Source organism: Schistocerca nitens, chromosome 3, assembly GCF_023898315.1.
Source record: "Schistocerca nitens isolate TAMUIC-IGC-003100 chromosome 3, iqSchNite1.1, whole genome shotgun sequence".
NCBI lineage: Eukaryota > Metazoa > Arthropoda > Insecta > Orthoptera > Acrididae > Schistocerca > Schistocerca nitens.
The window spans coordinates 561,422,023-561,440,463 of record NC_064616.1 but is presented as its reverse complement, the minus strand read 5'-3'; positions in this window follow the sequence as shown (position 1 = coordinate 561,440,463).

Below are 18,441 nucleotides of genomic sequence, written 5' to 3'. Positions count from 1 at the left end.
TCGGCGCTTGACGAGGAAAAGACCAGGCCTACCACTCCAAGCGACACCAGAAGAGATATTCGTTGTAACACTGAGGTATGTAAAAAAGAGATTTACTAAATAACTGACACTTTACTTAAAAATCCTTAAAAAATAAAAATTGAAATATAATAAATTTATTTTCAGTTTCAGTTCAATATTTATTGTTGTTAAGGTAACAGAAAGTTCGTCTTATTTCCCAATATACATCTATACGGTGTTTCAAAAGAAAGTCGATGGCAAAACTTCAAGAATGGATTCCTCATATAACAAGAAAAAAAGAAGTCTAGAAAACATCGGATCTAAAATGCATACTGCAAGAGCTATGAGCGCTTGTCTCTCTTTACTACTGTGAGACACATCTCTTCTATTGAACAAGTGCTCAGATTTCTATAGGGATGCGCTTTAGAGTCCATGGTTACCAAACAATTTCTTCTTGTTTTGCTCCTCCCTAAATATGGAAAGCAAACAGCTTGAAGTGAAAGAGATTTGTTTCACTGTATCGGAGATGAAGAACTGCTTCTAGCTCCTAAGCCCGGTTTGCACCAGACGCGCGACTCTCACAAGAAAGTCGTCTTCTACTGCAGCGCTCTATGCGGTAGATCGTTCAACCAAAAAAAGCATTTATACGACGCGTGTGTTTGTAGTCGTCTGCTCTACGTTTTTGCTCGTTTGCTGACAGCTTCCAGAACGCGAATTGACAGCTTTAGTTCACATTGGAGACTATCAGGTATTTTACATCTTTTTGTAAGGGCACTATATTAATCTGTTCTGTAGATGGTCACTAGATGCTTCTATTGTTTTCATGTAGTTTATATGAAACTGTAAGTCGCTCACATGTGTAAATGCCCTCATTACAAAAGGCGTTTAAATACTTCATAAAGACGAGCCTTAGAACGATGGAGGAAGATGTCGCCTTGGCGCTTATTACCGTAGCTGCAGCTTTAATCGTCAAGAAAAAGCCGGAAGAGAGACGTGGCAAAAATAGAAGCTGCTGGGTTTGGCCCTGGCTTCAAAGATGGGACCAGGAAAAGGACTGCTATTCGTTATTGATGAAGGGTTGGATTGTTTTTGGGGGAGGAGACCAGACATCTAGGTCATCGGTCTCATCGCATTAGGGAAGGATGGGAAAGGAATTCGGCTGTGCCCTTTCAAAGGAACCATCCCAGCATTTGCCTGGAGCAATTTAGGGAAATCACGGATATTGATGAAGGAGTTGAGGCTGGAGGATCTATTGCAGTTCAAACATTTTGTGAGAATGGCTCCAGCTTGTTTCGACAAGCTGTTATCCTCCACTGAGCCGAATATTCGCATGAGAGACATTGTTATGAGGGAAGCAATTTCGCCAAGCAGAAGGCAAGACTTTAATGTTGTGTATATATTTTTTCATATTATTCTTTGTTCAATTACGTATATATTAGCTGAAAACTCATATTTTGTTCCTTTCTAGGTTAGCAGTTAAATTACAATATTTGGCGACTAGCGATTCCTACAAGAGCTTTTCATTTGCGCATTGTATTTCAGTTTCGAGTCTGTCGAAACTGATAACAGATGTATGGTGCGAAATCAGTAACGCTTTAAGGGATAAGTATTTGAAGGTCCATGTTTCCTGAGAATTTTCACTTCACTTCTGTTTTCTTACAGGCTCCAACAACTGAGGAGGATTGGCTTCAAATAGCAGCAAGTTTTGATAAACTATGGCAGTTTCGAAACTGCATAGGTAAGCTACTTACTTCAGAAAAACATTATTTCTTTTCTTATCACTTATGAGAAAACAAAAAAATTTAGGAATTAGTTAAGCTATGATCAAGGTATTGATTCTGGGAATTTAGTACAGGGGTGTTAGTAATACATTATAGTACCATTAGGCTTGTGTTCTCTAATGTAATAAAAGTTTAGATCATCCCACACTCCTCCCTTGTTTTATATTAAAACACTATATATGTTTGGAAGTATTAGTTTGGTTTTAAGCACAACATATTACAACCATTGTGTATATTTTTTTTGACTGCAGTCCTACCTACAAAGCCAACTTGCACATACAGTCTCAGTCAGACATAAATGTCAGACTGCAGTGTTCTCGTTCTGATCACTGTCCAGCTGTAAAGTAGTGTGGAGCAGGGAAATTCAATTCCTATTGTATATTTTAATAGTGTTAAAGTTTGTTTTAGTTGCCAATCATCGACTAGTTGGTATGTTACTTACTGGGACAATAATGGGATTTCTTCCATGTGTAGCAATCTGCTGCAGAAAGGGTTAGTTCTTAATATCTACCATATATATTCAGTATACATGCAATAGTTCTAAAATGTGTCACTCTTATATGCACATTGTATTGAGATCAGTCTGCTAAATAAATATAAATACTGAGACATTAGCTAAACAAAGCTGTGCAAATGTTTTCTCTGCAGTTAATGTATCATATTAGAGCACCTCATTAGACATTCTGACTGCTTTATTAGTACATGTGTCCTTAGTTGATGCATTGTATGTGTCAGAAATATATATTTCACAGTGTTCATATCATGTGGTATAGGAGATATTCATTTGCTAAAATTATATCTGTTGTAAATATCTTGAACATCCCAAATCCATTGTTTGATAGCACAGACAAAATGTGTGTACTATTAATTTAAAAAGAAATTATGGCATCGGTTGTTTCCTAATTTTTTCTTCCACTTGCATTATTTGCTATTCCAGATGTCATTTTTTCTTTATGCTTCTCTTGAAACAATGGGTTGTAGAAAACCTATCATCATTTTCAGTACGGGAAGGCATTGTGCCTTGTTGCTCGTTACATTGTGTGACATCAGTCTCTGTGATTTTGTAATCTGTGTCAGTGGCGTCTTCTTCTTCCTTGTTTCTTCTCTTTCTTCTCCTTCCACTGAAGGACACATAAGGTTTCCTACCATCAGACTCAGAAGAATTATGTCCCAGATGAATTCAATGAGAGTTACAGATCTCTGCTTCTTGAGTGGATGACTGGAGGCAGAACCAGATTTACACTGTGGAGTTTGCACATTCTTCCCAAACATCTCTTTCAGGTTATCCCATTTCTTTCTACATTCGTCTCCTAAAACAATAAGAATTTATCTTGTTGGAACTAAAAACTGTAGTCATAGAAATCTTCGATCCAGAAAAGTCTGCAGGTCATGCTCTAGTGGATAGCATAACTGCCTCTCGATCACAGGGTTTGGGGTTCGATTACCAGCCGGGTAGGGGTTTTTCTCTGCCCGGGGACTGGGTATTTGTGTTGTTCTCATAATCATCGGTCCAGAAAAGGAATCTCATTATTTAACATATTTTGACATGAATAATAAATGTGGAAAAACCTATGTCTCAGCATTCACATTATGGAGACTTCGAATTAATATATTTATTCTAAAAGTTCAGATCAACCAAAACAATCAGAACTTAAAAAATGTAATAAATTTAAGATAAAGATAATACCCATATTATTACTTTTCTTGAAACTATTGATCAAGTTATAACATTAGATGATTGTGAAGATAATTCTGTTGTAATATTCGATAAATTTGCTCTCGAAATTCAAGATACAGATTAAGAATATTTTATTAGAGGAAAATATAAAAGAAAAGATTGTTTTGATTTTGTCCAAACATATTCTAAAATGCCAAAACAATTAGGAAAAGATAATTTAAATTTTCTAAATGTTTCCAGGCAAGTTGATACAAATTTAAATTACATTTACCACAAATTTTTTGGTGGACATTTAAATTATGGAAATTTTAAAGAAATGCATAGTAAATATTGGAATAATACGAAATGTCGATTTATTACAATAGAGATGAAGAGAAAAATTAGTGAACGAAAATACTGAAACCAAATTAAAGTTTTTTTTAATAACATAGAATTTTGAAATTAACAAATCCAATAATTTTCTATATTACAGATTTAAATTAAAAATTTGACTATGGCGTGAGATGAATTTAAATTTGTCGAAAATATTTTTAATAAACCAAGAGACAAATTAATTAAAATTAATATTTGGAAAAATTATTTTGAACTGTCTTTTAATTATAGAACATTTGAGAAGTAAAAAAACATAAAGAGGAAGTTGATTATATGAAAAAATATGTTGATGAATTTCTTTTTACTTATGAAGATAATATTATAGATATTTGGGAAGAAATATAAAAGTCAGATTCTCTCTCTTATTTGACTGTAAAACAAGTCATGAATTATCTTACAAATCGTGATCATTCATTGTTACATCTTTATATTAATATGTTTTTCCCACGATGATGTGAGTATTGTAATTTGCCAAAAATAATAAAAGACTATATAGAAATTTATACCATATTTTTAGAAATTTCCTAAAGTAATTATGTAGAAACTGAAGATAATTTTTTTAAATTCTGAGTTAATATTCTGTGTTATATATTGTATGCTAAATTGTTGTTCTGTAAAAAGTTACATAAGCTAATTTATCATCAACATGTTTTTCATTAAAATAGCACATAATTACGTAGCAGCTTTTTGTGTCACCACAACATTTAAAATACAAATAAGATAATGTGAGGTAACATTACAGGGATTTGTATTAATATCTGCTTTTAATTGTGATATTCGTTTAAAACCACAAAAAGAGTCGCAAGCTGTTAAATAATTAATTGGAGAGTCTGAATTCCACATTTCTTGGGGAATAATTACATTTCTTCCATTTTTTAAAATACATGTTCTGTAATTTAACATTATGAAATAATGAAGAATGAACCAATTGATGATTGTCTGGAAAACAACAAAAATATAGTAAGGTACTTTGTATTATGCTGAAGATAATGATTTGTTGTAGCTAATGCGAAATTACTTTTATTACCTAACCTAGCGATTTCTATAGTTTGTAACTGATAGAAATATATTGCTATTTTAGGGTTTTTTAGTCTTTCTTCTTCTAATTGGTGTTGATTATCAAGATCACATTTGATATTAGTACTCTCATTCCCATATTTGCAACTACACTTTTTCCTTCGTTTTAAAGAGTATCTCCTATTACAACTCCACTATTACTTTTTTCGGGCAATCTAAGAATACAATATGTAGCACTAGAACTCCAAGTAAAACTTACAGACAAATTTTGTTCCCACAAAACTTTTTTATAATCTTTAAAAAATGCACCAGACATTTCTAAAGTATAAAGTACTTCATTTTCTTTACTTTTTAATGTACCATTATAACGGCAATGTCATTCCACATTGATTTTATCAGAAAGTCACAAAGATAAATTTAATAAAACTCATGAAGAAATAAAAGGATATTCTATTCTGGACAAATTATTATATCTTTTCGTTATGGTTATGAAATCAAATAGCTTAACCACATAATTGTTCATCAGTGTTTTATTGGATTTTCTGTCATATGTAGGACATTCTGGACCATCAACCTGATTAATTTTAAAACTCATAAATGATTAGACTGAACAAATTCTCCTCCAATATTTATATAAATTTCTACAGCTTCATTACGAATATATGATTAATTGTAAAAGATTAAAATTGAGAACTTTTAATTTCTTGATTTATAAACAATGAAATTTGTGAAGATTAAAAGTTTCAAAATTTATGAAGATTAAAATTTATTAATTATATTATAACATAATTTCTGGAATCCAATTATTATGGAATTATCAAATCTTATCCATTTAACAAAAAATTTTTTAGCATTCTTTTTTAAAACTTTTTAGAAAATTTTTTCTCCGTTTAATTCGCTTAATTTGTATGTAATTGGATCAGAAGAAATAATGCTGTTAATTTCAAAAATTTAAGATGTGTATCTTTTTTGAAAGGTTGCTTTTAATTTTCTTATTCTTACTTTATTGCCTATTTTATATTTAGGCTTATTATTATATACAGCAAAAACTTTCTATATACTTTCATTAACTTCTATTGGCTTGATTAATATTGTCAAATGTCTTGTATGTTTATAGTTGTCAACTACATTTTTAACTAAATCGAACTATTTACAATTTTCTTGAAGACCAAATTTTTTCTCTTTTTTCCTTTAATTTTGTATTAAGTCTTTCAACAACAGATGCTTTTCATTCTGTAAACGTAGAATAATGATTAATATTACATTTTTTCATAATTTCTTCAAATATCTACTATAAAACTGTATCCCATTATCTGTCTGTAAATTTTTAAAAGTTCTTATTTTAAATATTTTTTGAAAATCCTCAGCTCCTTTTTTACTAGTTCCATATTTAACTGGAATAGCCCAAGCATATTCTAAAACACATCAATTATAGAAAATAAATGTTTGTATATTATATTTCTTGTGATATTCCTTTAAGTTACAGAAATTCATTTTTATTATATCTACTTACCATAAATCATCTACAAAGAGAGAAATAACATTTCTTTGTTAGCAATTTTTTCCAAGAGTTTCTTTAATTCATTAATAATTTCTACATGAATATTATGTTGTAAACCATTACCTACAACTCTCATAAAAAATATACTTTTTTGCAAATAGAACAATTCCTTCAATTCTTTGTCTTCCATTTTTTGCTGTTCTGTTCTGATGATGTGTTCACAATGTTTTTTTTACATTTTAGACACCAAATATGATTGTCTGAAATGTGATTAAGGTATTTCATGTACATAATATTATTTTTCACCAAATAAAATTATTTTCATAACAACTGGAATAGTTTTAACTTGATCTTTTAATTTTACAGTTAGAAAATTCGATTTATATAATATCTTTATTGATTGGTTGCCAGTAGTTATTTTGTAAAGATTATAAAACATACTTAACGAAATAGTAAAATCATTGAAGATAGATTTTTGTGGTTTCACTGCTAACAACATCTTTTTAAGGCAAAATAGTTTCACAAAATTAAGTGTTTTCTGTTCATTTCTACTTATAAATATATATTCAATTATTTGTTTATTTTTTTAATCCATTAAATTCATCTGAAGCATAATTGAGTGTTGAATTGATATTATTTATTTTCCTATATTAGTCTTCTACAGCACCATCATAAATTGTATTTCTGCTGTTGATATTAGTTAAAACATTTTTAATTGTTTTTCTATATATTGTTAGTAACATAGTTACTGAATTGTATTAAAACATTTGTATATTCAACTTAAGTTATAAGATTTTTAAACTCTTTTATCTAACAAGGGAATGGTGCAATAAGACATGTCAAAATCGACCCTGAATTTTTTTACACAGGAAGATGACAAAGAAAGAAATTCACTGCCAAAATTTTAGCTGCTAAGAGGCACTCCAAGTATTTTGTAAAAAAACGTTGAAGTTACATATTTTTCCCGTGTGAAAAACAGCTTATAACAACAGTTTGTACAACCCTGCCCACCTAGCGCGTGACTCGGTGAATCACTCACCCTGCACCATGAAGGAGAATTATCCATAGTTCACAGACACCAATTTTAAGCACCTAAAGTCTGGCTTACAATGGAGTGAATGGAAGTGAACACGTATGAATAAGCAGTTGCAGAAAATTCACTACCATTGGCTTGTAAATGGGTAGAATCACTTATACCGGACGGAATGAAAGAGAACACAAGGTAGCAAACATTGCCTATGAATGCTGTGTTATTAATTTTTAGTTTTTGGAGCTAATATTCGTCATACAGGATACAACTCTATCTTCTTAGAGCCGCAACACGAAAGTTTACTATTCATTTAGGATTATTTTGTATGGCGAGTGCACTGTTCTTGACAGAGTATGCAAAATGGAGCAGGGAAGGAAGAATTTAACGGTCTCAATTTGCATGGAAGAGTGAAACACGTGGAGATCGTGCGTTTTACACTGAGTTGTATCTCCATCTCTCCTTAGCACTGTTCCTAAAAGTTTCTTGTATGCCGGCTGCCATTTTTCCCTGGTTTCTCATTACCATTGAGGGTAAATTTATAAATGGAACACTAATTACTGACGTCGAGCATCACCTCAAGAGGTGACACAGCCTGCATTACCAGTATGCGTGTAAGGTCTAATGGTCATATTCTTTTTCGGTTTTTTTTTTCTAAAACAAAAATGCTCAAGTGGTAAAGCACATGCTTTGTGATACAGGAGCTTAGGATCAAATCCCATGCAGACCACAACTTTTTCACTGTGATTTTTAACCGAGCATTTACTTCTCTCAGATGTTGGAGTGGCCATGAAAGAAATGTCGTTTGGAGTCCACATTAAACAGCATGTCTCCATTTTCTGATTAGGTAACTGGAGAAGGTTAGGGACTCCTTAAGAAGCTGCAGTGGCGTCCAATTGAAAGACCTGCAAGAAGCCTACCGATTACACCAGACTGAATTCTCTTTTGCTCATACTTGTTTAGCTTGTTTGCCCTGGTGAACACCTAGCTTAAAGTGTAAAAACATTTTTTTAAATAACTTCATATCAATAGTTCAATTGTTGCAGATGTAATTCTGATGAAAGTGCCTAGCAGAGAAAATAAAATCATGGCAGTGTTTGATTTCACAGACGACTTCCATCAATGAGGACTTGTAATTTGTTGAAATGGAATGCGTCTTGGAATGTGCGGAGGTAAGATTAAAGGGAGATGCTGTGACCTCACACCTGTGAAGCTATGTGAAGCCGAGGGTAGCCATCTTGATCTGACCAAAACATCGCTGCTGTAAGCTTGTGTGCATAGGCTTGTCGCTCGTTTTTGGAAGCATTTTGAGCTGTTATGGTAACTTGTGTCGTTTTCAGATGTACGAATTGTTCTGATTGTGACCTGAAATTGAAGGGAATAACATTTCATTTTTAAGTTGTCGCAGTAAGAGTGATTTTACAACTTCATTGCGACCGAACATGTACTACATCTTTACTTGTACTATAGTGTATTGTTCTCTTTTATGATTTAGGGAGAGTTCATTTTCAGAGAAGTACTTACAATTCCTGAAAAACTGTTAAAAATCCCTTCCGTTGCTTTCTTTCCAAAGGAAGGTATTATAATACTAATATTATCTGCAGAAGTACCAGTTATGCTTGATCAATGATAAGTTGAAAGTCAGTCACTTACATAATGAATGTAAGTTGACTCAAAATTGAACCTTGTGGGACTCCGTTTGTGATTTCTCCCCAGTCACTAAAACATTCTCTCCCTACAATAATGTTTGAATTATTCACCACAACGTTTTTCAGAACATTTACCGAGTATGATTCAAAACAGTCGCGTGCAGAACCATCAGTTTCATAAAACGTAAGCTTTTCTAAGAGAGTAACATAGTCAATGCAATTAAATGTGTTAGAAAGATCACAAAAATACCAATGGGCGATATTTTATTTTTTGATACTTGCAGAATTTGGTGAGTGAATGTATTAATAGCATCCTCAGTTGAGCAGCCCTTCTGAAACATAAACTGTGATGTGCTACATAAATTGTTTCTGCTTGAATGTGAGACTGCTCTTGAGTATATTACTTTTTATAACCTTTTGGAAAAAGACATAAGGAAGGTAACTGGATAATAATCGTTTAACTCTTTCTTGTTACCTTTATGGCATATAAGTTTAACAGTTGCATATTTTAGTATGTTTGGAAGATAACCCAGTGCCAGCTATGCATTACTTACATCACTGTGACATTATTTATTGAGTCAGACCAATGTTTCACAAATCTTTTGAAAATCTATAAACACAATATGAGCTTTTGTCTTTTAGAATTTTTTAATTCTTCTAATTTCTGTGAACAGGGGTGTAGATACAGGGATGATGACAAGAGCATCCAACAGCCCCCATCCCCCTTCCCCAGCAACAAAGTTTTATTTTTGGCAAGTGCAGTGGCAAGTATAACAAGAACCTCTGAATTTTGTCAGTGAATACCGAGCCATGCTAGTGAAAATTGCATCAAGAAAAGTTGAACAAGCAACACAGTAGACTCATATTACGCAAATACAGTGGCCCCTAGTGCACAAAGTAAGAAACTGCAACCAACTTGATGCAAACATTTACTTGTGTCAGGAGTTAATTATTTGGATTCACCACTAGCAAAGTGTGGAAGAAAATGGAATGCTAAGTCACATGTCCACTACATTCACTTAGATAGAGAAACTTTTTATTTAAATAAAAAACCTGTGAGTTATGTGTGAACAGTAGTATGGCACTCATGCATTTTAATTTAAACCCAAGTGTAACTGATAGAAATATAACTCGGCCCATTCCAGTTATGCTGTTCAATTTGCCTGATGTAGATAATCTACTGACTGCCAGACCAATATTTTCAAAATTGATAGTTACCATATCATCTTGTAACGAAAAACAATTGCCATTGTGTGATTTCTTTGAATGGGTCTACTCAAGTACTTCCAAAGAAAGCCAGTGGAATTTTTAAAAATTTCATTCTACATAATTTCCAACTTCTCAGATTACACAAGTGAAAATACATATTCAGGAAAATCACTTTATTAGACTGCTTCAGTTTCTTTTTTTTTTTTTTACTTTTACCCCAACTAACGTCGTCTAGGGAAAAAATTCGTGTAGTTGCAAATTTTTATACAATGGTATGGGGGAGTGTCATGAACAACATACTAAAATGCCTGAATGGTGGGATATGAGTGTTGGGGGAGGGGGCCATGTAAAGTTCACGTGTTTTAGGTTTTTCTTTCATATCTCGAAAACCATGGCATCTAGTGGAAACGTTTTCCAGTAAAAAAACACTAAATTAAATTTCCTACAAAAAAGATTCTACTCATTTATTCTGTAGGGCTAATAATTTTGGTTGTAGCAGGAGATAGAAAAATCGCATATATTGATAATAGTGTATTAATAAATAACGTCAATATGTATTCTTATGTAACGTCAGTCAAGAACAAATATTAAATTATGTGACACACCTTAGTGCAATATAACCATGTTACAGGATAGATTGTGTTCTGGGGGTGTAACAAAGTAGAAAGGTGGGAGTGGAGGTTAGAAGCACGAGGGAAGGTATTTCACTGGATTGTGGTAATCCACTTCCCTCCTTCATAGGTCTGCAAAAGTAAGAGCCAGCAGGCATTCTGTCTACCGCACTACATCTCAAAAAGCAACCATAGTATGGTTCACAATGTTCTACCGACCCTTCTGCAGCTCACCTTATGAATCACTGATGACACAGTGTGCGGACACTCCTGGTAGAGGTGTAGGGGGGTTCATTTTCCAAAAAGTGTGTTAACACTGCATTGAGTATGAATATGAGTTACTAACAGTACAAAAAATGTAGACTGACAATGGCAAGGAAAGCGTTTCTGAAGAAGAGAAATTTGTTAACATCGAGTATAGATTTAAGTGGCAGGAAGTCGGTTCTGTAAGTATTTCTACGGAGTGTAGTCATGTATGGAAGTGAAACATGGACGATAAATATTTTGGACAAGAAGAGAATAGAAGCTTTCGAAATGTGGTGCTACAGAAGACTGCTGAAGATTAGATGGGTAGATCACATAACGAATGAGGAGGTACTGAATAGGATTGGGGAGAAGAGGAGTTTGTGGCACAACTTGACTAGAAGAAGGGATCGGTTGGTAGGAGATGTTCTGAGGCATCAAGGGATCACAAATTTAGTATTGGAGGGCAGCGTGGAGGGTAAAAATCGTAGAGGGAGACCAAGAGATGAATACACTAAGCAGATTCAGAAGGATGTAGGTTGCAGTAGGTACTGGGAGATGAAGAAGCTTGCACAGGATAGAGTAGCGTGGAGAGCTGCATCAAACCAGTCTCAGGACTGAAGACCACAACAACAACAGCAACAGTACAAACAAAAGAAGAGCATATGGACAGATTCTATGTAAATCTTTGCACACAGTCTTCCACAATTTCTTAAAATCTCTCAAGGCAAATGCCAGTATGGTGCTTTGGAAGGACATGGTCAATTCCCTTCTCCACCTCTCTCTAATCCGAGTGTCTGCTCTGTCTCTAATGACCTCACTGTCGATGAAATTTTAAACACTAATCTCCTCCACCATTTACATCTCCAGCCACTGTGCTTTCTTACATAATATATAGTTTAACAACTGTAAATAAATGTTCAGCAAACTAAAAATAACACCACTATATAAATGCGAGCTCAGTGATTTTGTCTAGTCATATAGGAGAACTGGAGAGGATATAGTGGGAGGTATAGTCTGCCTGTAAATTGAAAAGTGAGCAGCAGTCATAGTGGGGAAAGTTGCCTTTTTTGGAAGAACGCTACAGCTGCTGTAAATGATGACTAAGAATCATTTTCCTTCTAGCATTGTACAACTGTGTGCAGAAATTAGCGTAGATTCTGTCCATATGTGTTACTTGCGTTTGTACTGTTAGTAACTCATATTTATATTCCATGTAGTGTGAGTCGCACTTTGTGGAACATAAAAAGCTTGGGTATGTTTGCACACACAGTCACCTATGAGACACGAGATGATCTGCAGAAGGGTCAGTACAGTACCCCATAATTGCTTTTTGTGATGCAGTGCAGTGAAGAGAATGGAGAATTGCCTGCTCTCTCGTAATTCTGTAGACCTATGAAGGAGAGAAGTGCATGACCGCAATCCAGCAACCTCCTTTCTGTCATGCTTATAACGTCCACCCCCGACGTTCCACCCTGTTACACTACCAGAACATGAGCTGTACATTAATACAGCTCCACTGCATGTAGATGTGGTAAAAACTTTCAATGTTTCTTCTTTAACAATATAATTTAATTTTATGCCATTAAAAAACAATTTTTAATAAACTACGATTTTACTGTCTCCTGCAACACAGGAACTATTAACCCTAGAGAAAAAGTGAATTGAACCTGTTTTGTGGGAAGTTTCATGTAGGTCAATTTTGAACAGGAAACATTTTCGTTAGATGCCGCAGTTTTCGACATAGTCAAGAAAAACCTAGAAAAGTGAATTTTACATGGCTCCCACCCTCATGTTCACACCCCACCAGTCTGTATTTTTACTATGTTGCTCATGACAATCCCCCTAACACTTTATAAAAATTTTATACTTTTCCCCCTAATTTTTCTTCATTGACTGGACTATTTAACACACAGTATTTATGATTATTTTAACCCTACAATGTCGCAGAATTTCAACACTGAACATTTGACATTTTTATTGTCTCTTTTTAGGAACTATCATGGAGCCTACAGTTCATGAAAGCCCTTTTCCAGCATCAATTAAATTATTTTTTCTAAGTCAAGTAGTAAAACTTGAATCAATCTGATGTAGACAGTTCAGATGATAGTACCACTGTGTTAACGTTTCTCCATTCCCAACTACATCTGTGAAAAATGACATTTCTTTGTTTGTTGATAGAAATAATTAAAGAGACGCTAACTGATTTGAAATAACGGGTATTAACCAATATATGGGTAAATTTGGTGAGGAAGAAAGCATTTGGAATGGACTGTCATGTAACATGCAGTTTATGGGCGCTAAATACTCAGGACCGACAGAGCGCTTTACATCAGCATCAAAAGTGTACCAGTTTTTCTGCTACAGTGCTTTCATTTCCATTCAGATGTATCACAATTTCCAGTAGATGTAACTTTTTTTTCAAATCCAAACGATGATAACATTTATGACATTTCAGCTGCTGGTGTTCTGGGATACTGATCTGAATAAACTTCTTATATGTCAACAGAAGTGAACACCCTACCCCCCTCCCAGAATAAAAAATTATCTATGTCTCTGTTTGTGAGGGATGTTGTTGCTACTTCTACTTGCTGCAAGTTCTGTGGAGTCACATTTTTAATATATTCTCTTGCTGCTTCAACTTAACTATATGTCCTACGTTTACTGCTGCATTTAGAAACTCACTGTTAAAAATACTTGTGACTTAAGAATTATCAGTCACAACATTTTCATTCAGTTTAGTTATTATGCTATCATTTACACTGACTGTTTGCCATATCTCCTGTTTCTCAATATCCGATATAGTTTTAATCTTATCACCTGCATTATTAATTTCTGCCAGCATGTGCATATTTCTGGACATTTCAATGGCTTTCCGTAAAATACTATATTTTGGCCTCTATATAAATTACCCATTTTCTCTTACATGAGATTCCCTTTAGTTATCCACAGATTATGTGTTTTTTAATGTGCTTTCTGGATAATTTTTTAGGAAAGCTACTTTCAAATATTGATACAAATTTACAGTCTAAGTTACTGAATTTCACATTATCATCTCCTTCTGTATTGAATCTCATCCCATATCAACTCTTTTAACATAAAAACATTGTATTCTCTTCTCATTAATAAGAGTCACTGCTTTGTGTGAATATGCCACTGTGCTTTAAGATGCTATATTGTTTACTCCCATCAATTGTGGATCATGATCAGATAGCTCATTAATAATTTGGTACAATTATATTGTTTCAGGCTGAGCATTGTCTATAAACATGTTATTAGACAGGGTCCAGCTATAGAGTTGTAAAACATTAAATAGAAAACTCTTGAAGATAGACATAAACTATTCCGCAAAAACCTGCATGTAAAGTTTCAAGAGCCACTATCAAGTAATGAATTTAGAAGTAACCTTCAACCCACCATGTATCACTCCCATAGAGACGGTTAATCTTCCCATTGTCCATACAGGATTGCAAGGGCACAAATTTTATCATGTTGTACAATGCGAAGTGCAGTCTGCCATGCACTTCACAGTGCCTTGCAAAGTATGTATGTAGAAGAAGATTTACATACTGTTGCAAACTGAACCAAAGGGATCCTTCCGTCACTCCCATGACAAATGTACAGAAGTACCGATTGTTCTGAAAGTAACTATGCAGTGCCACATCGTGGTGTGCTAAGTAATGACAGATATGATCGTCAATTATAAATAAATTTTCCATTGTTTAACATATTTGTACCATATTTGAAAAGTTATTTGTGTTTGTTTGTAAGTACAGTTTGATTTGAAGACCATCGCCTTGTGTGACATCATTGTGACTCAGGTCATCATGCTGAACAAACAGTGTTTCTTGTGGAGCATGTGTTCCACAGTGGAGACAAGTTTACTCAGCAGTAGAAGCTGCATTTGCAGCAAAGTTCCCAGGAGTGACGATCTCTAACTGCAATGCTGTACGGAACCTCATCACCAAGTTTCGAAAGACCAGAAGCGTTCATAATGCTCCAAAATCAGGCAGGCCATCCACAGTCATATCTTAAGAGAAGGTGGCAGAGGTGCAAGACATGATGCTGCAAAGTCCAAAGAAATCAGTTAGGCGAGTAGCTCTGCAGGCCTACATGTCAGAGGGCTCTACTCACGAGATTCGCCAGGAGTCACTGTCCATGTATTGTTGGTCATGTGTGAACTGAGAGACATCGATCGCCCAGCGTTTGTTAACTTTTGCAACTGGTTTCTGTCCTTCCTGCAGTACAATGGTGAGGGGATTCTTGATACAACGTTTTTCACAAATGAGGCATGGTTTCACATCTCTGGTTAAGTGGACAGCCAGAATAGTCATGGGTGCACTACAGAGAATCCGCATGCATTTAAGGTGTCGCCACTGCATGATCAAAAGGTTGGTATTTGGTGCGCCGTGACTCGTGACTGCATCATTGGTCATATCTTCTTTCAGGACACCATAAATGCAGAATGGTACTGCACCGGCATTCTGGAGCCCTTCCTAGGTGAACTGAGTGAGGATGAAATTGAGAATGCCCGGTCCCAACGTAATGGGGCGACTGCACATACCGCCCACAAGGTGATGAACTCTTTAATGGACAACTTTGCGGACCGCATCATCTCTCGAGGACTCTGGCCTCTGCGTTCACCTTACTTGGCTCCAACAGATTACTTTCTATGGGGTGCATTGAATGGGAAAGACTATGAAGGCAATCTGCACACCATACAAGAACTCCAAGCTGCACTGATATGTCACATTTGGAACATGACTCCTGAAGTTCTGCATAACATCTTCAAGAACGTACAGAAATGTGTACAACTGTGCCTTCAAGTTCAAGGGGATCACTTCCAGCATCTCTTATAACTTCCATGACCTTATACTTTCATATGGAAAGTTATGAACTGCATAGTTACTTACTGAATACCCTGTAGCTAAGAAGAATGATTTAGGCAGTTCAAGGGCTGTGCGATAGATACAACAAATAGTGCGAATGGGATATACAAATAGAAAAATCATGATCACTCAGTGCTCTGAGAAATAAATTACAAATGTAATTAACTCGCTCAAAACCAAATAAAATCTCGCTGCAGACAGATCCTCTTTACAAGAGAGGGTATGAGGGAGATACTAATAATTACTAACCAGTCTCATTGCATATCTCCTTCTCAAAGATACAAAGATAGATTAAGTATGCAAAAATCACAACAAACGCCTGTCAGGCTCAGTTTTGGATTTTAAAAACGTCTCTCTACAGAACATGCCATTTTTCAATTCATGAAACAGATGATACAAAATTTAAATGCTACAATAGTTCTAACTGATATTTTTTTGATTTGTCAAAATAATTTGATTATACAGTGCACAGAATTCTCCTAGTTTATCTCCTACAGTTAATACACACTCTAAAACAAAAACAAAAAAAAGCATGCACCACGAACGAATTATCCAAATGTGAGGTAAATTGGTAGGTGCGATGTATATAACGATACAGGCAAACAACGATTACAATTTCAGATAAATGCGATGACTTATTCAAGAGAGAGACTTTCACAAATTTAGGAAGTGAATAAAACGTTAGTTTGCCTCTGAACCTAGTGCAAGATTATTCGGTTTGGCATTAATTGATAGAGTTGTTGGATGTGCTCTTGATGGGTATCGTACCAAAATCTGTCCAATGGGCACGTCTCCAAACACATCACCAGCCAGGAATCTCTTACAGAAGAGCAGTACGTTGACGATATTCTACAATCCGTTTTGTTGAAGTCATGGCAAACCATCTTGAGTTCACATTTCAGCAACATAATGCCCACCCACACACAGCGAGAGTTTCTGCCGTTTACGTGCTTGCCCAACTCTACCTTCGCCAGCAAGATCGCCGAATCTCTCCCAAATTGAGAACGTTTGCGCCATTATGGGCAAGGCCCTCCTACCAGCTCAGGATTTTGATGATCTAATGTGACAATTAGGCAGAATCTGGCGCAAATGTCTCAGGAGGACATCAAACAACTCAATCAATGTCAAACAAAATAACTATCTGCATAAGGGGCGGAGCTGAATCAGCACATTATTGACTTGCTCGGTTTCTGAATCTCTTTCCTCTTTATATATCATTCAGTTTTTCTGGATCATTTATTTGCTTCTATTTGTATATCAACACCTACCACGCAGGTGATTCTTCCATAGTGCATCTTTTTTTTTGTCTCAGAGTGTAAAAGCTGGTTTTCACCCCATCTGACCAAAACACTGTAGATTGTTGCATTAAGAAACCCATGGAGTGTACACAGCCAAACAGCATCTTCAGAATGCGGAGTATTAGTCATAAGTGAATAACATGGATCGATATTGGGTCCTTGGATCTGCTCTTGTTGTATATAAATGATGTGCTATCTTATATCCATGAATCAGAAATACTTGTTTTGGCTGATGTTGCAAGTATCGCGACTAAGCCTAATGGATGATCTTCTACACTAGAAAAGTCAAATAAAGTTTTCTTCAAAATTAATAACCGGTTCTATGGAAGTGAACTGTCACTGAATTTAAATAAAACACAATACATGTATAAAGAAACAATTTGAAGTCGTGCCTGAGGGTAAAACAACAAGAGATCGCAAGAGTTTATGTTCATAAGTATATAAACTGGAAGTCATATGTTACAGAATTTGGAAGTCATATGTTACAGAATTCGAATCAAGAACAGCTGCCAACATGAGTAACATAGAAGTAAATATCCTCGGAGTAGTGAAGCAACTTAAATCACTTAATAAAGCAAGTCTTCTGGTCCATACTGTATACCAATTAGGTTCCTTTTGGAGTATCCTTATGCATTAGCTCCATACTTAACAATCATGTACAACCATTCGCTCGACGGAAGATCCGTACCGAAAGACTTGAAAGTTACACAGGTCACACCAATATTAAAGAAAGGTAGTAAGACTAATACTCTATATTACAGGACAATATCGTAACGTCGATATGCCGCCGGAGTTTAGAATATATATTGCGTTCGAACATAATGAATTAGCTCGAAGAAAACGGTCTATTGACCCATAGTCAACATGGGTTTCGAAAACATCGTTCCTGTGAAAGACAACTAGCTCTTTATTCACATGAAGTGTTGATGCTATTGACAAGGGATTTCAGATCGATTCCATATTTCTGGATTTCCGGAAGTCTTTTGACACTATACCACACAAGAGGCTTGTAGTGACATTGCGTGCTTATGGAATACCCTCTCAGTTATGTGACTGGATTTGTGGTTTCCCATCTGAGGGGGTACAGTTCGTAGCAATTGACAAAAGGCATCGAGCAAAACAGAAGTGACTTCAGGCGTTCCCCAAGGTAGTGTTATAGGCCCTTT